This window comes from Malus domestica, chromosome 16 (assembly GCF_042453785.1).
Source record: "Malus domestica chromosome 16, GDT2T_hap1".
Taxonomy (NCBI): Eukaryota; Viridiplantae; Streptophyta; class Magnoliopsida; order Rosales; family Rosaceae; genus Malus; species Malus domestica.
In genome coordinates this window covers 21,562,277-21,588,004 of record NC_091676.1, presented here as the reverse complement: position 1 = coordinate 21,588,004, position 25,728 = coordinate 21,562,277, and positions in this window count along the sequence as shown.

Below are 25,728 nucleotides of genomic sequence, written 5' to 3'. Positions count from 1 at the left end.
ATCTAGGGAAGGAACGACAGGTCCCAGAGGAACATGAAGGTACAGGGGATTCTGAGGTATTCCGACAGATTCGCCCTAGAAGTCAGTACGGCGAGTCCAAGGAAAAATCACATGCCTTTGCTCAAACTTTTCTACTTCTAAGAGGCGATGGAGACTTATGAAAGAAAATCCCAGTGGTACATGACTCTACTCGGGACCCCCTTGTCCTACGGCTCTTTGAGAAAATAAACAAGTTGAAGGCCGAACGTCAAGTCGAGATACCTGACTGGAACCAACCCAGGCCTGGCCCTCTCACAATGAGGATCCTCGACACCCTCTTTCAAGCAAAGACAAAACAAAAGCTTGGTTTACAACTCTATACTGGAAGGGAAAACCTAATTGAACACCTTAACCTCTTTGAGTCCACCATGGCATATCAGATGCACACTGACGAAGAGCGATGTCTTCTTTTCCCCTTCACCCTCTCTGGCGGAGCTCTAAACTGGTATTGTCGTCTTCCACCTGAGACAGTAGACTCATTTGAGGAACTGAGGAAACTGTTTGTCTTTCAACACATCTTCCAGACCGATCACTTGCATTCTGCAGATGACTTATACACTATTCGCCAGAAGCCAGATGAGTGACTACAAAAGTATGCCGGTCGTTTCAGCCATGAGTATTCTCGCTGCGCTGAGGCAGATGACAAGACCGCCCTCAAGGCCTTTACAGCAGGCCTACGTGATTGTTTCTTCAAGTACATGATCAATGCCAACACTTGGAAGACTTACTCTGAAGTGATGGCACAGGCTTACAACCATGCCTCCGCCGAGGCAAGGACATATCAAGGGAAACCCCCCACAGCCACCCTTTATCAGCAAATAGGGAGTGGAAGCCAGATCCAACCAAATAAGAAGACCTCAACCTTCCAAACGGCAGCGGTACCTCCCCCTGCCTTACTTAATACTTTGCCAAGTCAACAGACATATCAATCTCAGGGCGAAAGGAAAGATTTTCATCCTCACTAGTCTCATTTTAGTAAAAGGAGTAAGGGACACTACCGCGATAACCAAGGGTATCGCCATGATAATCCTCAACCTCAGGCAGTCAACACAGTAGGTTAAGCACGTGTCAGGACATCCCCTACCCCAAGGTATGAAGTATACACACCTTTGAACGCCACATGCATGGCCATTTACCCTAGCATAGCACACCTGATACCGAAGCCAAAGCCAAGGTACCAGGATTACAAGCCCACGAAGAACACGGGCACGTTTTGCTGCTATCACGAGCATAACGGCCATGACGGTTAGAAGTGTATCACTCTTCGTGATCATATTGAAGCTTTGGCACGTGAAGGAAAAATTGATCAATTCCTCCTTCACTCTCCAAGAGGTAACCGTAACCAACGCCAGGTGAATGTGATATATTCCATAAGTGGTGGCACACCCATATCTAAATCTTCTAACAGGGCCATGAAAATAGCAAACGAGCTTTAAGGTCTGGCCACCAAATGTTTCACATGGAAGACATCAGGGGAGGTAAGTATCAAAAGCCTAACTGGGATCCAATATGTTTCTACCCTGAGGAAGAAAGAGGTATCATCTACCCTCACAACGACCCACTGATCGTGGAAGCTCACATAGCCAACTTTGAAGTATGACGAATCCTGGTAGACACGGGGGCTTCGGTCAATATCATGTTTGCTGAAGCTTTCAAGGCACTTAATGTAGCTGAACACTTGCTCGATCGCTTGATTTCCCTTTTGATAAGCTTCTCCGGTGATATCGTGCAACCTTTGGGAAACATACACTTACCTTTCACCATTGGTACATGCCCTTACACAACTACCATTACCCTTAACTTCTTGGTGGTTGATTGCCTAACGGCATACAATGTCATCTTCGGACGCACAGGCATTAATGATCTCAAGGCCACGGTATCCATACATATGTTGTTGATGAAATTTCCAACCCCCTATGGCAATGGTTACATCAGAGGAGATCAACTTAGTGCACGATCATGTTACAACACTTCGGTCAAGAAACAGCACCTGCCTGTGCCCAAGGAAACCCTTTCTATACATGACCAAGTCATAAAGACCAGCCCAGACGAAGCCAACTTGGATCTTCACGGTGGCAACAGTCAACCTGACGATCCTCGAGATGACTCTTTCACCCAGCAAGCACAACCCGCTGAAGAGTTGGAGAAGGTCTCTATCTCAAAAGATTATCCGGATCGCATGGTGAAGATTGACACCACCTTGTCACCACCCATTCGGTTGGCATTGATCTCTTTTTTGCAAAAGAACACTGAGGTATTCGCCTGGTCATTCGAGGACATGCCATGCATCTCTCCTGATATCATCTGTCATCGCTTAAGTATTGACCCCAAGACCAAGCCAGTGAGACAGAAGCGAAGATCTTATGACGCTGAATGGTACGAGGCAATAAAGGCAGAAGTTGAAAAACTCAAAGGCATAGGCTTCGTCCGCGAAGTCAATTATCCAACGTAGGTAGCAAATGTTATCCTTGTTAAGAAGAATCCGACCAAGGAAAGTCTCCTACTCCAAAAAGTCTTGTGGAAAATGTGTGTCGATTACACCGACCTAAACAAAGGATGCTCGAAGGGTAGTTTTCCTCTTCCTCTCATAGACAGACTTATAGACTCTACGACAGGGTGTGAACTTCTGAGCTTCATGGATGCTTACTCAAGATACAACCAAATCCTTATGAACCATCCGGACTAAGAACATACAGCCTTCGCTACTGACAGAGGACTATATTGCTATAAAGTCATGCCTTTCGGCCTAAAGAATGCAGGAGCGACTTATCAAAAACTGGTCAATTCAATGTTTGCCTAATAGATTGGGAAGAGCATGGAAGTTTACATTGATGATATGCTAGTCAAGAGCAAACATGCTGACCAACACATAACCAACCTATCTGAAACTTTCACCATTCTGAAGAGGTATTCAATGAGGTTGAACCCCAACAAATGTGCCTTCGGCGTAGGCTCTGGCAAATTCTTAGGTTTCATGATAAGCCAACGAGGTATTGAGGCTAATCCCGAAAAGATCAAAGCAATCCTCGATATGAAGGAACCAGTAACTTCAAAAGACATCCAGAGCCTTACTGGCAAGGTGGCAGCCTTAACTAGGTTCATCTCTAAGGCCACATACAGATGTGCTCCTTTCTTCAAAGCACTTAAGGGAAGTAAGAAGTACATTACATAGACTGATGAATGTGCTGAGGCATTCAAGAACCTCAAAGACTACATGAGTAAAGCCCATCTGCTCTTCAAACCTGAGGTTGGTGACACTCTCACTATCTATCTGTCGGTATCGGCTTCAGCAGTAAGTTCCGTTCTCATTCGAAATGATGGTAATGTCGAATGGCCTGTCTACTACACTAGCAAGGCCTTACAAGATGCAAAGACACGATACTCCAACATTGAGAAATTGGCTCTAGCATTGGTCATGTCTGCTCGAAAACTTCGCCTTTACTTCCAAGCACACTCCATCATCGTGCTTACCAATCATCCTCTTCGACAGATACTCCAAAGTCTTGACACTTCCGTGTGAATGATCAAATAGGCGATAACATTAGGTGAGTTTGACATCTCTTACCAACCAAAGCCAGCTGAGAAGGGGCAAGCAGTGGCAGACTTCATCGTCGACTTCACATATCCTGTTGACATTGTTTCTCCGCCTAAAGAAGTGGTTTCATTACGCTCGGAAGCTCAGAAAATAGAACCAACAGCCCCAACATGGAGTCTATATATTGATGGCTCGTCCAACCAACAGGGTTGTGGAGCAGGACTAATCCTTACAACCCCTAACAAAATGGCAATAGAGTATGCTATTCGTTTCAAATTCAATGCGCTGAACAATAAGGCCGAATATGAAGCCCTCCTAGCAGTCTTAAGTTTGGCCAAACACCTTGGGGTTAAACGAATTGATATCTTCAGTGACTCCCAATTGGTGGTTAACCAGGTCACCAACAACTTTGATGCTAAGGATAGCTCTGTGGCAGCATATCTGGCACAAACACAATTGTTGCTCCAACACTTCCACTACCAGATCACCCAAATTCCTCGAGCGGCAAACAGTCGTGCAGATGCTTTAGCTCGGCTTGCCTCAGCGGTGGAAAACAAGATTGGGAGAAAAATTCAAGTCGAATTGTTGGCAGCACCAAACACCATGGCTGCGAAAATGTGCAACTTACAACAGAGGGATAGTGGGATTACCCCGATTTATAGATTCCTTGCTCATGGCACCCCTCCAAATGACAAAGTCCAAGCTAAGCAGATTTGATACAAGGCTACCCGTTACTTGATCATTAATGATCAACTCTACAAACGAGGTTTTAACCTACCATACCTAAGATGCCTTACGCCCGCAAAGGTAAAAACTGTCATTCGGGAAATACATGAAGGAGTCTACGGAGATCATGCTGGATCTCGATCCCTAGCACACAAGGCTTTTCGCCAAGGATATTACTGGCCAACATTCCACCAAGATGCCATCATAATATCCCGCTCATGTGATAAGTGTCAACGCTACGTAACTATTCCTCACTCCCTTCCCGAGCCGCTCACTCCCATGATCAGCCCTTGGCCCTTCGCCTAATGGGGAATTGATTTGATCGGCCCAATGCCTGCAGGGAAGGGTAAGGTCTGCTATGCAATCGTTGCAGTTGACTACTTCACAAAGTGGGCCGAAGTAGAACCCTCGGCAACCATTATGCCTCCCCAGCTCATCCCAAGTCTAATGGACAAGTTGAAGCCATCAACAAAATAATCAAGCGAACTTTGAAAACCAGCTTGGACAAGGTTAAAAGTTGTTGGCCAGAATTTGTACCCCAAGTTCTTTGGTCATATCGCACTTCGTATCGGACATCAACAAGAGAAACCCCATTTTCACTTGCCTTTGGTACAGAGGCAGTTGTCCTAGTTGAGCTTGAGCAAGCAACGTTCCGAGTCCAGAACTACGTGCAAAGTGAAAATGACAAACAACTTAACCTTAACTTAGATCTATTCGAGAAACACAGAAACCAAGCTCACTTGAGGAATGTCGCCTACAAGCAGCGCATTTCTAACTACTATGACTCCAGGGTCAAACCTCGTTCTTTCAAAGTGGGGACTAGGTATTGAAGAAAAGATTACTCTGCGATAGAGTCCCGAGTGAAGGAACACTTAGTCCAAACTGGGATGGACCGTTTGAAGTTGTTGGCATCAGTCACCTTGGCTCCTACAAGCTTAGAAGCTCCGATGGCAAGACCCTTGGCCATCTATGGAACGCTGATCACTTAAAGTATACTACAAGTAAATTCACATTGTACAAGTGTTAAGCTTCAACCGTTCGGTATCCTATGTAACGAAGACTATTTGGCATGAATTCAATAAAGATGTGATTTAAACAACTCGATCCCAATCCTCTTACATTCCTAGCAATGAAACACTCGGGTTCAAAGCTTCGACATGAATGATTCCAACATGAAATCAAGTCTAAGTATATGTCAACAAGATTATACAAATAAAAAAACAGTACTGGACATAACTAGTACATCCAAGTTATGGCTTATATCTAAACAAAAGATTTGCTCAAACATAGCCAGGCATTCATTAATGATAGTGCAAATACTTGGTAATTAACAACAAACTAGTACATCTAGAATACATGGCACAAGCCACACAAACAACAAACTAGTACATCCAGAGTACATGGCACATGCCACACAAACAGCAAACTAGTACATCCAGAGTATATGGCACAAGCCACACAAACAACAAACTAGTACATCCAGAGTATATGGCACATGCCACACAAATAACAAACTAGTACATTCAGAGCACATGGCACAAGCCACACAAACAACAAACTAGTACATCTAGAGTACATGGCACATGCCACAAAAACAACAAATTTGTACATCCAAAGTACATGCAGAAAAAGAGGCCACTACGAGTCATCTTCATCTGAGGCCGAACCCCTGACAACATCACTCTGCGTTTCAACCCCATCGTCATCACCACCTTCCTTAGCGTCTTCAGGACCATCATCACTCTCCTAAGACTGCTCACTGATACTAGCCTCATTATCAAAGTCATCATCACTATTAGGATCAACTGCGAGGACGAAGACTTCACCCTTTTGTCGGTACTCATCCATCTCATCACGGTACTTTCGGATAATGCTTCCATTGTCGTAACGATCAAGGACGGCCATCCATTTCCTTTTCTCAAAATTAGCCGCTCGGATGCAGTGAGGTCTAAAAGCATCGTGAAAGGCCTGGGAACCTATGAACTCCTGCACAGCAGCATCCTTCTCAGTTGGGATACTAATCTTCAGCCCAGAAACCTCAACCAAGGCACTATCCAACTCCCCTTTAACCTTGGAAACCTCAAGGATGGTTGTCTCCAACTGTTCCTTAGTCGCTTCCAATTGTTTCTTGAGCCTCATGTTCTCACCATTCTGCCTCTTCAAACTCTCAAAGTTTTCATCCTTAAGGTGGATGGCATCAGCCAAAGCTTTGCTCATTTTTCTGGCGTCATTCACAAGCTACTTATTCTCTTTAAACTTTACCTTGTACCGCTCGACTCTCGTAATCTGTCATCGTACTCGGTCATGACCTACATGACAAGATAATCGTCACTACTAGGAAAAAGAGGGGAGAAAGCAAAGAAATGACAAAGTAACACTTACATAAGATGATAGCCTCATCATCCGGTCACGATCTGATTCGTTCTCATCTAGCGGCTTGCCAAGCTTATCAACTGTGGATCGATGTCCTGCCAGGCAATTATTGACATACCTAAAACTACTTGGCTGCATGGCAACCTTCAAGTCCTTCCAATGAATGCTGCCAACCTCTTCCTTGTACTTTCTCTTACGACTACAACTAGGGCCAATTTCTTGGTCAGTAGACTCCATGGTTGGAGGAAATATGGGATTGATGGTAGGAAGAGGAGGCAACAGTCGTCTCTCCTCCTTTGCAACTATGGTAGCAGCACACCCGATGGCCTCAGCTTCAGCCTTCTTTGAGGCAACAATCTTGAGAACCTCCTCTTGCGACTTAGGTTTAGAGGTTGGCCTCACCTGGTACTTACGAGCTTCTTTGTGAAACAAAATGTCGTTTATGGGAACTAACATGGGAGCTTTCCCTTTCTTGGCGGTAGTCTCCCCTTTCTTGCCCACTTTCTCCACCGAACAAGAAAAATCAAAGTAAGGAATGCAACTTTGTAAAAGAAAGAGATGGTGAAATGAAATACACAACTTACTTGCTCGTTTCTGGCACTCCGACACTAAGGGCTGGAAACCATACTTTCGAAATAAGGGTCCTAGCTTGCCCAAATGTCTATCCTCTTTGGGCACCCTCAACACCTTCTCTATGTCAGCTAGCTCCTATCCAGATAGCTTGATGGTCCCTCGCGTCACTGGACGAAGAAAAAATGTTAGAAGCAAAAGAAAATCACAACAAATAGCAAATAATGCAAATAATGGATACATTAAAACCTGCAGTCTGGAAATGAGTAGGAACAAGTCGCTCAGGTGTGACACCTTTAGCATACTCCCAATCATTATAAAGAAAGCACCAACGGTTTTTCCAAGTGCAGTACGCATTTTTCTTACCAAAGACAATACGCTTTCTCTCACTCTGACATGCACACTCGGTATACCCAGTGCATGCTTTCACTGGGCGCATCTTATAGCAGTAGTGCCATTGATGAAATGAAGGCTCACCTAACCCACATTCCATCCAAATAATATAAAACTTGATCAAGGTATCCCAAAAACCAGGGTAGAGTTGCCCAGGCTCATATCCAATGAAAGACAGCATCCGTTGCAACCACGGGTGCAAAGGCAGCTTCACCCTTAAAGTCAATAATATATGGGTATAGAACATAACATGACCCTTGGGTGGTTCAGAGAGCAATTCTTCATGATGCACCAAACGCATTCCTACACTACGGGGGATACTACATGACTGTCTTAGGGCCTCAAGCTGCTTTTCACTATCTAACAAGTTTGCACTAAATGGTATGCTGTGAACTCAGAGCGAAATATGGGTATGGCGTCACAAACAACCCCCTTACCTACTGACATTAAGGAGGAAGAACCAATATTGGCTAAGGCTTGGTAATTGCGATGATCACCGAATCTTGAATTTTTTGTACAAGACTCCAACAAAGGCCTTGAAGACTCCAACATTGCAAGCTCAAACCTAGAGTTAGAGTTAGGGGAGCCCCCATCACTAGGACTTCCAAACTCTGACATCTACAACAAACAGAAACAAACTCTATCACCACATGAAAGATCAAAACATAAAGAAGTTCCTAGGGCGTGGAGAAAAGCTAAATCAGTTCATTATGTTCTCAACCAAATCCATGAACACTCAAACAATTCAACAATAATGAAAGCATGTGATCTAGTGGAAAAGATTACCACCTGAAGATGGTGCAAAGCAATGTCGGTATCCTTCTCAACTATAAGAGCACTCTATCTCTATAAGAGCACTCTATCTCCAAAAATCACTACAAAATGAGCAAATGAAGACAATGAAAAAAGTGGAAACTTCTCATTCTTATAGGGTTCAACATGGCCAAAGAAATTCAAAATTCAAAATTCAAACAATGAGAAACCCTACATGGAAAGTCTTCAAACTTCCACACAAGCTAGGGAGTTTTCAAATTTCAAACTTGCAGCACCCCCTCTCCCCTTCAAAAAAAAAAAAAAAAAAAGGAAGAGGTGAACACATTAGCTTCATCAATTTATGGTGCCAACAAGAGCTTCATCAATGGAGGGCAACCACAATTCTCAAAAGCTTCACACACTCTTGATCAAGACAGTGTGAAGCAAAACCAATTTATGGTGCCAACAAGAGCTTCATCAATGGAGGGCAACCACAATTCTCGAAAGCTTCACACACTCTTGATCAAGACAGTGTGAAGCAAAACCAATTTATGGTGCCAACAAGAGCTTCATCAATGGAGGACAAGCACAACTCTCAAAAGCTTCACACACTCTTGATCAAGACGGTATGAAGCAAAACCAATTTATGGAGCCAACAAGAGCTTCATCAATGGAGGGCAACCACAATTCTCAAAAACTTCACACACTCTTGATCAAGACAGTGTGAAGCAGAACCAATTTATGGTGCCAACAAAAGCTTCATCAAAGGAGTTCAACCACAACTCTCAAAAGCTTCACACTATCTTGATCAAGATAGTGTAAAGTAAAATCAATTCATGGTGCCCAACAAAGCTTCAACCTTAAAGCTTCACCTACAAAGCTTCAACACAAAAGCTTCATCAATGGAGGACAACTACAAATTCTCAAAAGGTTCACATTATCTTGATCAAGATAGTGTGAAGCAAAATCAATTCATGGTACCCAACAAAAGCTTCAACTCCAAAGCTTCACATATAAAGCTTCAACTCCAAAGCTTCACCTACAAAAGCTTCAACACAAAAGCTTCAACACAAAAACTTCATCAATTGAGGACAACTACAAATTCTCAAAAGCTTCACACTATCTTGATCAAGATAGTGTAAAGAAAAATCAATTCATGGTACCCAACAAAAGCTTCAACTCCAAAGCTTCACCTACAAAGCTTCAACTCCAAAGCTTCACCTACAAAAGCTTCAACATAAAAGCTTCACCCACAAAAGCTTCAACACAAAAGCTTCACCCATAAAAGCTTCACCTACAAAAGCTTGACCCACAAAAGCTTGACCTATAAAAGCTTGACCCACAAAAGCTTGATCCACAAAAGCTTGATCTATAAAAGTTTAACCCACAAAAGCTTGACCTATAAAAGCTTGACCCACAAAAGCTTGACCTATAAAAGCTTAACCCACAAAAGCTTGACCCACAAAAGCTTCACCTACAAAACTTCAACACAAAAGCTTCACCTACAAAAGGTTCACACTATCTTGATCAAGATAGTGTGAAGCAAAATCAATTCATGGTGCCCAACAAAGCTTCCACCTCAAAGCTTCACCTACAAAGCTTAAAATATATATATATATATATATATATATATATTAGAAATCCCAAAATTCGAAAATTCGAAAAAAAAAATCGAAAATTCGAAAATTCAAAAAAAAAAAATCGAAAATTCAAAAATTCAAAAGAAAAACAAATTTCGAAAAAAAAAAATTGCCTAGGCCTCTTCTTCTTTGGGCCTAACAACTTTCATAACAAATATATATGAAGGAGGAGTTTTGGGCTACCACTTCGAAAGAAAATGCCTCATTCGTCAATTCCCTCAATCAGAGACTTGGGGGACTCCTACCATATGCTACTGCACCTCAGAAGTCTCACGACCACTCAGTGACTTGCGTTTTTCAAGTCTCCAACCGAGAAGCTTTCCTCACTCAGGAAATTAAGGGAGCATTACCTCAACATACATGCTTCACTCTCAAAGCTTCAACATACAAGCTTCAACAAAAGAAAAAATTCAAAGAACTTAGTGAAGAAGGCCTTGGTGTATTTAACACAATACGTTGAAATGAAACAAAACTTGTTTATTGATATCTCCAATAAGTTAAAAATATGTACATATACATGAATCAAAATAAACAAACAAGAGGGAGCCTTCACAAAGGTTGCTCAGGAGAAGTCTCAGCAGTCGGCAGAGCCCCAGAAAGAGGAGGCACCAGAGGGTGATTATTCGGAGCCTCAGTATTAGGCAAAACCCCAGAAGGAGGAGGCACCGAAGGTTGATCATTTGGAGCTTCATTACACGGTACAGCCCCAGAAGACGAAGGCAATAAATGCCTTTGGAACAAACCCACAAACCTCTGATGATCAAGTAAAATCTGACCATCAAATTTCTGCAGCTGGTCGAGCTTCCTCTTCATGTTTGTAGCATAGTCATGTGCGAACCTGTGCAACTGTTTATTCTCATGCTTGAGCCCTCTGATCTCCTATTTAAGACTTATCACTTCAGCCGCCAATGATTCAACTTGGCGAGTTCGAGCAAATAGGCGTTGGGCCATATTAGACACAGAACCTGCACACTGAACACTGAGAGCCAGAGAATCCTTAACAGCCAACTCATCAGACCGTTTGGAAAGTAGTCTGTTATCTTTGGGAGTGAGAAGGTTCCTGGCCACCACCGCAGCGGTCATATCATTCTTCATCACAGAGTCTCCAACGGTAAGAGGACCAGTAGGGGATAAAAAGGATGGGCACCATATGTTGTCTTGAGAAGGCATGGCTGCCTCTTCACCAAAGTTCAAGTCAAAACGACGGTCGGATAGGCCAGACATTCTTATAAATGATGAAGGAGAAATGAGGTGCAATAAATCTCTGAAGTAAGGGGAAAATTCCTACAAGCAATAACTCTCTGAATGAACTCCTTGCACACAATTGGTGCCCTTATAAAAGAAAGGGCAACAGGGTCGTTGGTTCAAAAATCGAAAAGGTGCCACTCTCCGGATTCCGAAGAGGCACCACTTTCCACACGCAACATCAGCTTCTCGGGTACCACAAATAACTTTGCCAAAGATCTCTGACAAAGTTTAGACACATAAATTTTAAAGGTCCAGCTACCCTACTATTACCCACAAGGGTAAAGGAACATCACCATTGCTTGATAACTAGAAAGTCCCAATGTGTGTCAACCTACGTGCTCCGTGGCAAGGCAGACTGGCAAAAATACCCAACCTTTACTCACATTCGAGAAAACACTCCCAACAAGATTGATTGCTCAAAAATCGAAGAAGCACCGCCCTTCGAATCTCGAGAGCCAGACTCCCAACAGGATTACTTTCTCAAAAATCGAAGAGACACTGCTCTCCGAATCTCAAGACTCAGACTCAAAACAGGATTGCTTTCTCAAAAATCGAAGAGGCACCACTCTCCGAATCTCGAGAGCCAAACTCCCAACAAGATTGCTTTCTCAAAAATCGAAGAGGCACAATTCTCTGAATCTCGAGAGCCAGATCCCCGACATGATTGCTTGTTCGAAAACCGAAGAGGCACTGCTCTCTGAACTTCGAGAGCCAGATTTCCTTGGATAAAACTTATCTGCAATCTTCACACGCAACATCAGCTTTCTAGATACCACATACCACTTTTTCAAAGTTCTCTGACAAAGTTAAAACACGTGAAGCTTGCAGCTCCCACTACATTGCTACGACCAAGAAAGGTAAAGGAATATCATTACTACTTGTTATTAGGGAGACTCCTATATATGTCGACCTCCATCCTCCACGGACAGGCAGACCTGCAAAAATACTCAACCCTTCCTCATATCTGAGAAGGCACTCCTAACGAAGCCTCTCGAAATACTCAGCTTTCTTCCCCCCCCCCCAATAATACCTATCCAAACCAGCCACACCAGAGCAACAGTATCACATATAATCAGGGTCAAAAGCAAGAGTATCCCATATCATGTTTTTTTTCCTATCTTTTCCTTTGCCCTTGTTCTTACCTACAAGACAAAGAGAAAGAGAGCAATTAGTTAACACTTGGAATCAAGCTTCCAGTCAGGAACTGACCGCCTGGAACCCCTTGCCTGATTACTTACCTGGCATTGCTCTCGAGTACTCATCTTCAACATCTTATGCTTCCAGAAAAGATACCACATCTACCTGAGGAACATAAAAGGCAAGTGAGAAGGATACAAGGAAGGATGTGGAGACAAGCGCAACAGAACACATGCTGATTCATCTATTACTTCGTCAACAACAAAAGTATCCCATATTATCAAGGTCGAACGCACTCTTGATTTGATGGACTTGTTTTGACCCTTAAATTCTTGAGTCGGCCTTATACTCTAGAGGAAACCAGAAAACCCTCCAACCCAGTTCAAGAATAAGCTTGTGGAAAGTTACTTCTTCAAAAGCAAAAGTATCTCATATCATCTCTTTTCCATTTGCTTCTCCTTATCCTTGCTGCTATTTACGACATAAGGAGAAGGAGAATAATCAACCGGAAGCCGAAGTCGAACCTCTGATCCAGGTTGCTTGCTTGGAAGTCTGATTGCTTACCTTGTTTGTTACCTCTTTTGGCAAATCTCCTAGCTCGGCGACTTGGGGGACTCCTACTATAGGGTTTTGTATCGCACTTGACCAAGCCCGAAACTACAAGTAACCTTCGAGTGAAATTGATACATTACCTTGTGCATCTTCATCAGTTAAAGATACCACCCCTGGATGAAGGGAAAGTACTTCTAGAAAAGATGCCACATCTATGTATGAGACACATAAGGCAAGTGAAAATGATACCACACTTCGGTACTTAGAAGTTTCGTGATTACTCAATGGCTTGGATCTTGCAAGTCCCCAACCGAGAAGCTTCCCTTATTTGGGAACTTAGGAGAGCACTGTTTGTACCATACATGACCAATCCCGAAACTACTGAGCACCGGTCAATGTTATACCGTCAAGGACCTAGAAGAGTTTCCCTCCAACCAGGAGGCTAATCACAGCGCGGCACGTGTCGACATCAGAAGCCAATCATGGCGCGACAAATATCAACATCAGAAGCTAATCACAACACAACACGTGTCAATGTCATAATGAAACTAGAAACTCTTTTCTATAAATAAAGATCGTTCTCTCACAATATTTCCTAATATCATTTGTACTAAATCATTCACTTGTACTCACTAAATGAGAGCTTGAACCTATGTACTTGTGTAAACCCTTCACAATTAATGAGAACTTCTCTACTCCGTAGACGTAGCCAATCTGGGTAAACCACGTACATCTTGTGTTTGCTTCCCTATCTCTATCCATTTACATACTTATCCACACTAGTGACCGGAGCAATCTAGCGAAGGTCACAAACTTAACATTTTCTGTTGTACCAAAGTCCTCACTGATTTTGTGCATCAACAAAAGTAATTTGCCCAATTTTTATCCGATGACGTCTCGAAATACATTTGAGACTTCCTCTTTGTCAAGTAATGAATCCAACAATTCTCCTGTAGAATCCAAAACTCACAAATTCGAAATCCCATCTTACAACCCTTTTGAACCTAGGCCTGAATTAACCCAACAATTCAAATTATTTTCCCCCACACCATTTCATTCGGCAGAGAACAAAACTCAATATGCCATTGAATCATTTCAGCATTCAAATTCACTAAGTTCACTCTATGAATATAATTACCATTATCAGAATTTGAACGAACTACATCAAATGGAATGCCCATTGTAGGATTGAACGACTGCAATGCTGATAATGGTATTTCGATGAACTCCATGAATATAATTACCATCATCCATACGCACGCAAAAAATTTTTATACCAGAAATATCATTCAGTCCTATTAGAACCTCAGAAAACCCATTGTAGTCAGCATTGCTGGCTGTAAAAACTGAATCTACACAAGAAATTGAAACTACAAGTGCTGATCATTTTCCTACATTTTGGTCACCAAGCCCAAGGGATTTACCTACACCATCAAGTTTGATTCAAATTTGCTCTCAGATTACTGCAAATCTGAATTTGAACTTGTAACTTTCGGCTCGAAAAATAAGCCTTTCATGCCCTCTGCCTCCACCGTGGACTCGTCGCAGCATCTCATCGACTCATAATATTGAACAGCATGGTCGTGTTCTCGCACCGTGGTCACGTCTTCCAGCCGCAATCTCATGCTCTCGTGGTAATAAACAATGTTGACAACATTGTTATCCTCCAAGAAGAATTGTCTCTACCGTTCGAGATTATCCACCGAGTTGCGGAACAAAGTTTTTCCACAAACAGTAGCAAGAGGGACTTGTTTTTTTTTTCCAGAGGAAGTACTTCAAAAATAAAGAAGAAGAAGTGAATCACTTTGAAAATAAAAAAAGGAGAACTTGATTTTGGAGAGGCTTCACGTGGGAAACAAATAAAATATAAGGAATTTTGTGGTTTTGAGCAATTTGACAGTGCATTCAAAAGAGAACTTGCTTTTGGGGAGTCTTCACGTGGGAAACAATCTGATAATGTATGTGAAAAGGCAAAGTGGTGTCCATCACAAAGTCAAAGTCAAGAAAGGAACTTCTCCATTATTCAAGATTCTTTGGTTCAAAGAAATAAGAGATTTTCTTTTAATTATGAGCACTGTGATAGTGCACGTGAAGGACCAGAAGACAATAATAAAGATTATTGTCTATCAGAAAGTCCAATTCACAGGTCTTTTGAGGTGGGGTCATCTTCAAGTAGGCCAAATTCGAAGAGCCACCTACAACCTTAGCAGCTCCCTTCAATTCAAACTTAGGTTTTATTTATCCTATTTACCCTAATAATTTTACTCATAAGGTTGATTTGTGGAATACTTTGAATAACAGTCACAAAGACCAAAAGTGGAAGCAAAGGTTTACTTTTAAGGATCCAAGAGTTAGAGTGCTAAATCATTTGGATCAATATAATACACGTTACGGTTTTATATATTCTGATTTTGCACAAAGAGAAATTTCAACTGTAAGAAATTTAAGGGGACCAAGGCCATTGAGAATTGAAAGAGAATCCACTAGACGAGAAAATGCTGCTTTTGTGTACGGAAATAAAGAAAGAGTTGATCACGCCTGGCTAAGTAGACAAGCAAGAAATCCACAAGCCTTTTATCGACGTGATCACCTGAACAAGTACTCGTCTTTCACTGATTGGACAAAGCCTCTGTGAGTGTGTGCGGTATCTGCTTCTAAAAATAAATAAGTCTCTATTTTTATTTTATTTTGTTATTTAGTCTTTAATTTATTAAGAACATTTAGTATTTGTGGCTTTTAATAATTAAAAGTACACTAGTAGTTAGTATTTGTGGTTTGTAATAATTAAAAGTACACTAGTGGTATTTGTGTTTGTATTTATGTTTGTATTAAGTATTGTGTTTGTTTTGTAATTTTCTGAGCTAAATCTTCCAAATCCGAAATTTTTAAAATAGAGAGGTTGAATAACGTTAATTATCAAACATGGAAGAGAATGATCACTTATCTTTTAACCCATGACAAGACTTTGTACACTATCAAGGACGAGAGACCCCTTGAGCCCTCTCGAGTTTATAATAAATGGGTGGAAGATAATGAGTTGGCTAAGGCCACAATCCTCAATTACATGGAAGATAAATTAATACCTCTCTATGAAGAATATGATTCGGCCAAAGAAATCATGGATGTACTTGAAAAGAAGTATGGCCCTAAATCTCAAACGTACATTCAGTGATTGCTTGAGAAATACAATGGGACAAAAATGGAGGAAACTGATTATAGGGTCAATCATATTACTAAAATGGAAGTAATGGCAAAAGACTTAGCCAATGCTGGCCATCTAGTTTCTGATAAAATGCAAGTTAGTGTTCTTCTTGGTAGCCTTCCAAATTCTTGGGAAAATGTAGTTACTTCCATGACTTATGGTCAAGTTGAATTAACGATGGATACATTGCCTGCAATGTTGGCTATTGAAGAAGTTCGTAAAAATTATAGGAAAAAGGCAACTGGACAAGGCAGAGCCAACCTTCTCATAGCGAAAAATTCTCAGAAAAACAAGCAACACATGCATAAGCCACATAGTAGTGACAAGTGCCCAAACTTCAAAAAGTTTGGACACTGCGAGCAGAACAAGTTTAAAGGAAATGAGAATGCATGTTATAACTGTGGAGAGACTGGTCATTATAGGTATAAGTGCCCAAAACGACGCAAGAACAACAAAAATCCTAAAGAATTGATTTTGACGATCTCTGAAGCACTCATTGTTGAAGATCAAGGACAATGGTGGATAGACTTAGGAGCAACTCGTCATGTATGTAAGGACAAAAGTTACTTCATCAATTTCAATGAGAAAGCACTAGGAGAACATCGTCTCTACATGGGTAACAATACTTATGTCGATGTTTTGGGTGAAGGAGATTGCAAGATCAACAATAGTAAATCTATCATTGTGCTTAAAAATGTTTTGTTTGCACCAAATATAAGGAGGAATCTTGTCTCTGTCTCTATCCTAGAAAAGAAAGGTTTTGAGACAAGGTTCATGAATGGTGTTCTCACTATTGGGAAAAGGGGTTATATTTATGTAAAGGGAATAAGAGTCGATGATATGTACTCAGTTTATATTAATAAAAGTATTTCTTCCGAGTATGCCTTTGTCTCTACTGTTCAAAATTTGTCATATTTATGGCATTTACGTTTAGGTCACATAAATAAAAATAAAATGATATGCATGAGTAAAAATGGAATGTTGCCTCAAATAAATGCACATGTTTTTGATACATGTGAATCATGTATTAAAGGAAAAATGACTAGAAAATCATTTTTTTAGCATTGGACTTCTACAAATTTACTTGAGATAGTGCATACAAATTTATGTGGACCAATGAAAATTAAAACACATAGAGGAATAAAATATTTTGTGACTTTGATCGATGATTATTCCCGTTATGGACATGTCTACTTCTTGCAACATAAAAATAAAGCCTTAGACAAATTTAAAGAGTTTAAGGCAGAAGTAGAGAATCAATTAGGAAGATCCATAAAGACCCTTAATAGTGATAGAGGTGGAGAATTTGAAACCTTTGATGATTTCTACAAAGAGAATGGTATAAGGCATAATTATATTATGCCTTATACACCGCAACAAAATGGTATCGCAAAAAGAAGAAATCAAACTCTAATGGATATGATGCGATCTATGATGTCTTATGCTACCTCTACAATTTTGGGGTGAAGCTTTGGCTACTGCAACATATATATTGAATAAAGTTCATACAAAGGCAAAGCCACTAACTCCATATGAATTATGGTATGGGCAAAAACCCGATTTATCAAACTTAAAAGTTTGGGGTTGTAAAGCCCATGTCCTCATTACAAAGCCATTAAGAAATAAATTACAAGCAAAAACTTTGGAATGTAAATTTATAGGATATCCTAATAATAGTAACAAATATAGGTTTTATCATCCTGAGAAATGATTGATAAAAAATAAAGATGCTACTTTTATTGAAACTACTTTTATTAATCCCATACAAGAATTGGAATCTTTGGGAGAAGAAAATTCTCCTACGGATGATCAAGATTTCCATCTTAATATAGACTTGTCTCATAATCATGACATTGACAATGATCAAGTGGGAGACGTAAACATGGGTGATCATAACAATGTCAATCATGACACACACATGGATGATGATCATGATATTATCATGGAAGATATAAATAGTGGGAGAAATAATCAAATCAGTGGGAGTAAAAGAAAAAGGGAACCATCTAGAAGATTGAAAGATCACTTTGTTTTCAATCTTGAAGAGGTAGATCATTTAGTGAGAGATCCATATCCAAGGAATTATAAAGAAACAGTGGATAGTTTTGAGTCTGAACAATGGCAACAAGCAATGAATGAAGAACTATATTCCATAAACAAAAATGAAGTTTGGGAATTGGTTGATCTACCTAATGGAAGAAAGCCCATCGGTTGTAAGTGGGTACTTTGTAAGAAGTACAAATCAGATGGTACCCTGGATAAGTTTAAGGCTCAACTTGTAGCTAAGGGTTATACTCAGAAACCCGGCATAGATTTTGTGGACACTTACTCTCCAGTTGCGAAGTTTACATTCATTCGTATTCTTATGGCAATTGTTGCTAGAATGGATTTAGAACTTCATCAGTTAGATGTCAAAACAACATTCTTGAATGGAGATTTGAAGGAAGACATCTATATGATTCAACCCGGAGGATATCATGTCAAAGGATATGAAAACAAAGTCTATAAATTAAGACAATAGTATTTAAAGTTCCACCAAGCCATTATGGAAATGGGCTACAAAATAAATCCATTAGATCATTGTGTTTACTTTTGGAGGTGCCAAAATAATTGTTGTATGTTGTCATTATATGTAGATGACATCTTACTTACAGGTAACTCTATAGATATGATTGAAAAGACTAAGTCATATATGGGATCCAAATTTGAAATGAAAGATATGGGAGAAGCATCTTATGCTCTAGGAATTAAAATTACTAGGGATAGAGATGCCAAAACGCTCTATTTGGATCAACAAAATTATCTAGATAAAATATTTAAAAGATTTAATATGCAAGATTGCAAGCCAGTTAGTACACCTGTTTGTAAAGGGAATGATGTTTTCTAAAAATATGTGCCCGGTATAAAAGCAAGACATCATTGAGATGCAAAATGTTTCGTAAGCCCAAGCAGTTGGAAGTTTGATGTATGTTATGACTAGCACAAGACTTGACATATGTCACGCAGTTGGATTGGTAAGTAGATATCAATCCAACCCCGGAAAGCAACATTGGATGGAAGTAAAGAGAATTATTAGATATCTAAAAGGCACCCAAGGTATGAAACTTTGTTTCAAATTAAATGATCTGGATTTAGTTTGTTATTGCGATGCAGATTTTGCAGGTGACTTGGATGATAGAAAGTCAACAAGTGGTAACATTGTCTTGTTTGGTGAAATGGCTATTTCTTGGTTAAGTAAGAAACAAGGTTGCCATTGCAAACTCTACCATGGAAGCAGAATATATATCTTGTAGGACAACAATAAGTATTGTAGTATGGGCTAAACAATTTATCGATAATTTAAATATGGGTATACCTAAGGAGCACATCAATGTGTTTTGTGATAATAAGTCCACCATCTTTCTGATAAAGAGTGGAGAAAATAGTTCCAAAGGAAAACAAATTGAATTAAATATCACTATATACAAGATACAAATCAAAATAGGAAACCGTTTATGTTACCATAATCAAGTGGGAGATGTTGGAATATGATTATGATAACATGGTTTTCACAATATGTGTAATTATATGTGAAGGTACACCATAACATTGGTGTACTAATATACTTATGATTGTAGTGAAATAAGTTAATTAATTAATAAAGAAAATAAAATAATTAATTAATTAATTAATTCTGAGAGGATATGAATAGTTGTATTTTAACGTGAAAAGTTATAACTTCCCCTGAAGAATACAACTCCTCTAGAAAGGTTACTTCCATCTCTATATATTTGTCAAATCTCTTTCTGTCAGATTCATTCAATTCAATTCAATATTCACTCTTTGTTCATATCCTTCACATCATACTGTGATCGATAGTCTAAGCGACATCAGTTTCCGATCCTGTGAATTACCCTATTTCTATCAAGAACTATATATATGTATTCTTGCTTAATCAAATTTTCCTTTTATTGGTTGGGATTTGTTTATGTTGTCCTTTTCATCTATTTGATATTTGGAAAAGCGATGATGGTTTTGGAGAAATGATGTGCAAATGCTCATTTTCTATTTCTGTCGACCTTTATTTATTTTTATAAATCTATTTATTGATTTTAAATGATAATATAATGGTCATAAAAGGCTTTGTATGGATTTTGTTATAAGGAAATTCGTGTATACAATTTAGGATTTGTTTATATTTTTAAGATGTGATTTTTGTAGGCTTTTTTTTTGTGCACACTCTTGTTTATTTTTATATATTTCTTGTCTATAATTTATATTTGAGTTGATCTTTAATTTGTGTTGGCATTAGCATAATATAAAGATAAAGAAATTCATGATCGTAGTTATAAGAGATGTAATATTGATCGGATCATATTTATATATATTTTTACTTCGAATTCACTCGTCTTTTCTTAGTTAGTTCCTTATATTTTTGAGCTATTTACGTTATTTTTTGTGTTTATAGGATTTGTTATGCAAAGAAAATAAAAATAGAACAAGTGAAATTTTATGTAATAAATTCGTCAAAATTGGATGCATTGACTACCTTCTTCCATTCTTGTACCAAGAAGATTGGGATGTTCTTATCGCACACTTTCTTGGAGTGGATCATGCTGGGCTCATATTTGGGGTTGATTCTGTGCAAATGATAGAAAAGTTGGAGCAATACAACAACGTCTTGCTAAAAGAATAAAGAAAGAAAAATAAAAAGAAGAATCCAAGAGAGAGACCAGCAGAAAGGCAGAAAAGAAGAATCCAAGGGAGACACGGGCCCTTGGCAGGGGAAAAGAAGAGAAGCAGGAAACGTGAGACACGGGGGGAGAAAAGGAGGAAAAAGGGGGGAATAAAAAGGTAGGCTGCTTTGGCAGCTGGAAGGGGGGCGCGCAGAAAATCAAGAAGAAAAATCGGGGGGAGAGTGGGGGAGCTGCCCTTGGCAGCGTGAGAGAGAGGAAGAGACATAAGAGGACAGAGAGAAGTCAGAGGTCACGGACAGGAAGGCAGCAAGGCTGCCAGAAAGAAAAAGAATAAAAAAAAAATGAAGAAGAGACGGGGAGAGATGGACGCGGGGAGAGAGGGAAAGCGGAAAGGAGAGCAGCGAGAAAGAAAGGCAGCTCGCGGGGAGAAAGAGAAGAAAGGCTGCCCTTGCAGCCTTGAAAGACAGAAGCAGCAAGCTGCCTTCTCTCTCGGTTAAATCCTTCCAAACTTCTATTTTATTTTTGTGTTAATAATGTGTAAATAAACTTATTTTGGCTAGAGGTTAATTCGAAACCATGTATATATTTGTAATATGAATTGATTACCTTCGATTGTGATTTCATAAGTTGTGATTTCAATTTACTTATCCGTTCGTATAAAAACTGATTTGTGTATGTTGGTTGAGAGTGCACGCTTAATTTACATGCATGAATTTGATGCTAGAATATAAGTGAATTTCACCTAATCGTTATGAACTTATTTTCACAAGTAGTAAAGGTTGCTAGTCACAATCACGTTAAGTAAATTCTTGGCAAGAGTATCATGCTTTTCATAGTTACGAATGCCTCGTCAATGCTTATAGTTTTCACAAAGTTTAATGATCTTTGATTGTATCTCTATTGTGCTTTTCACGTAGGGGACTTTTGAAGAATGTTTTGAATTGTTGTATGCGTTTTCCCGTCCAATTCAATAACTTAAGGAAAACTTGAAGATTAAAAAAGTGCTGTTCACGGTTAATCTGGAGTATTGAGATTCACAATTTATTGAAAGAACAACTGAAAATCAATTTAGGTTGCATATGTGTCATGTGTGGAGAAGAACCCTCTAGCTAGTCCGTCATTTATCATTTCACCTTAATTTCATGTTTTTGTCAATTCTGTAATTTAATTAAGTTTAATTTACTTTTCATCAAAACCAAACACCCATCCATTGTTAAATTATATTATTTAGTTAGTTTTCTTTATTGTTAGTCTTTTAATTTAATTTCCGTCCATTTCAGTTCCTAGTGTTTAATTTGATTGTTTTCATTATTTTGAGTCATCCTAAGTGTATTTTGAGTTATTAGAGTTTTTAGCCTAGTTTTGTGTCCTTGAGTCTTATTTAATATTTTTTAAATTAATTTAGAATAGATTAGCAATCCCTCCTAATCCCCGGCCTAGAACGATACCCTACTTACATCCATACTACAATTGTCAAAAAGAGGGTTTAATTTGTGTGTCAAGTAATTTCTCACATCAAATTTTGGCGCCGTTGCCGGGGATTAGTAACTTTGCTAATCCTTTTATTTTTGTTTTTGTTTATGTTTATATTGGTGTTTGTGTATTTTACTTTTGATATTTGATTTATTTTTCTTTCTTTGATTTTAGGCACAAATGGAGCTGAGGGAAATTTAAAGGAAAGATGCGTCCGGCTAAAGACGTTAAATCAAGCGCTTCTTGGGAGGCAACCCAAGCATTCAACGAAGGGAGACTTTGGAATCGCTAACCCAATCAGATTTGCAATTTTACACCCTTATCTTTACTGCTTTCATTTTGTTTTGTTTAGTTAGTTGTGTTATTTGTTTGATTTCTGTGAGTTTGTGTTATTTAGTTTAAGTATGGGGGAAGGTTAACCAAAGTCTTTCTACTTTAATTTAAAAAAAAATAAAAAATAAAAAAAAAAAAAAATAAAAAAATAAAAAATTAAAAAATAAAAAATTAAAAAAAAAAAAAAAAAAAAAAAAAGATAAAATTTAAAATTAATGTTAATTAAAAAAAAAAACATAAAAAAAAAAAAAAAAAAAAAAAAAAAAAAATTACATAAAAAAAAAAAAAAAAAAAAAAAAAAAAAAAAGCAAATATTTTACAATAATGTAAACTAATAGTATTCATTGGTCGGGTGGTGCTTCAGTAGTAGGCGGGGTTTCAGCAGTCGGCGGGGCCACGGAAGGAGGAGGCGGCAGAGGTTGATCAGTTGGAGCTTCACTACGCGGTGCCGCTCCAGAAGACGAAGGCAGATGCGGTTGGAACAAACCCACAAACCTCCGATGATCAAGTAAAATTTGACCATCGGTGTCCTGCATCTGGTCAATCTTCCTCTTCATGCTGGTGGCATAGCTGTGTGCGAGCTTGTGCAATTCCTTATTCTCATGCTTGAGCCCTTTAATCTCTTGCTTGAGACTCTGTATTTCAGCCACCAAGGATTCAACGTGACGGGTTCGGGCATATAGGCGTTGGGCCATGTTGGATACGGAACCCGCACACTGCACACTGAGAGCCAGAGACTCCTTGACCGCCAATTCATCAGACCGCCTTGCGAGCAGTCTGTTATCTCTGGGAGTGACAAGGTTTCGGGCCACCACCGCAGCGGTCATGTCATTTTTCATCATCGAATCCCCCACGGTAAGGGGACCGGTAGGGGATATGAAGGATGGCCGCCATATGTTGTCTGGTGAAGGCGGAGCTGCCTCTTCACCAATGTTCAAGTCAAAACGACGATCAGAAGGGCCAGACATTTTTCAGAGGTGGTAAAGAAAGAAGAGAGTCGGAATGATCAAGATTAAACAAGTGCAAGAAGGGAGTGTTTACAGGAGGGTACTCAAGTGTGTTGTGGAACAAGCTTAACGTCTCTATAAAAAGGAAGAAATCAAAGAGGCGCTCCTCAGAGAAGCGTCCTCTCGCAAATCGAAGAGTCGGGGCTCCGTTCTCAAACGTCTGATTCTTTTCTCAAAAGAGGAGTTTCCTTTCTCAAAAGCCGGATTCTTTTCTCAAAAGAGGCGTTTCATTTCTTAAAGGCTGGGCTTGCTCAGAAACCACGAGCCGAACCCCGGATTTCAAAAGATCAATTTGTCCAGACGTGTCGTCACTTGTCACACGCAAATTGCTTTGCGGAAATCTCGGGCAGTTTGTCGAAGCACCAATTCAGAAATCGAAGAGGGAAATTCAACAGTCAAAGACACGCTAGCTTTCTCAAAAGCTGGGCTTCAACCCACGGGAAAATCTTCTTTTCCAGATTTATCCGCACGTGTCACATGCTACCTCTACAATCGACGATGCTCAGAGCTCGAAGCGCCGATTCCAGATATCAATGAGGAATCAGCTTTGCGGAAATTACGGGCAGCTTTGTCAGAAAGCGCGTAATTTGTATTCTTCACCCATCCACCGGCTGCTGACACTAAGTGAGAGAACAGTTCCGGTTGTGAAGACAAGTCCTATAAGTTTCTACCTTCGCCTTCCACAGCAAAAGCACACTCTCTCAGCACACCCTCTCAACACCTCTTCATCTCCGAAAATGCATTCCCAAAGAATCCTCTCGAGTCACTCTGTGTTCCTCATTCCTTGGGATACTCCTGCGAACAACCTATTCAAAGCAAAAGTATTTCATATCATAAAGGTTGAAAGCAAGAGTATCTCATATCATGCTTTCTCCATGTCCTTCTCCTTGTCTTTGTTTTCCGACAAGGAGAAAGAGAGCAATCAGCCAGCATTTGGTATCAATCTTCCAATCTGGAGCCAACTGCCTGGAACCCTTTCCTGATTGCTTACCTAGCCTTGCTCTCGAGTACTCATCTTCTTCATCTTATGCTTCCGTTTTGTCTACCACATCTACTTGGGGGACAAGTAAGGGAGGTGAAAATGAGACCTCGAAGCATGTGGAGACAATTCAGCTAGGGACAAGGAGAAAGAAAGCAAGAGGTGGGCACTTGGAAAGATTGAAGAAAGAAATAAGGACCAACACCTTTCCCTCGTGCCTGCCCGTTGTGCAGAAGAAACAAGCAGAGAAGAATGCAGCTTGCACAATCATCCCAGCGGAAGGAGTCCGAACTGAGGAACTAGAGAAGCTGCCACATTCTGCTTGGAGAACAAATAAGGAACTGCAACATTCCCAAAGAGCAAAGCTCCGCCGTACAATATCATCAAATAGTAAAAAGCTAAGTGTCACCCTGTTCAAGAGGAAAGCTGTGGAAAGTCAACAAGCACGACCAATGATTACTTATTAGTTTTATTCATTATCTTTTATCGTAATTTTCAATTTTTCGTTTGCATTTTTTTTAATTAATTTTCTTGCGTACTTAACTGAATTATTTCTTTTCTTTGCAGGAACTTTTAGTTATTTCCACCCTTGAAGTTGATTGCAGAATTTTAGCTTGGGGGTCATCGCTTGATTTTACTGCAAACTAGGGAAGTTTTCAGTCCAATTGCTTTATTTTGTTTCTTATTATTTATTTATTTTATTTTATTTTTATTTTGCGTTATAGTGTTTTCTGACATTGGGGACAATGTCAAGTTTAAGTGTGGGGGTAGAAATCTCCAGAATTTCATTTGTCTCTGTGTTGTTGTTTTTTGTGTTCTTAATTAGTTTTGTTTTTTTTGTGTTCTTAATTAGTTTTGTTTTCTTTTAAAAAAAAAAAAAAAAAAAAAAAAAAAAAAAAATCGGAAAATTTAAAAAATCCAAAAATATTGTCTTGTTTCCCTTATTGTTTTGAATTAGATTTTTTTTGTTAGTTTCCCTACCCAATGATATAATTGGATCAAATTTGAACCATGATCATCAAGAACTTAGTTAACATGTATTTTGTGAAATTCCTAATTCTCTTGTTAGTTTTGTACATGTTTGACCATCTT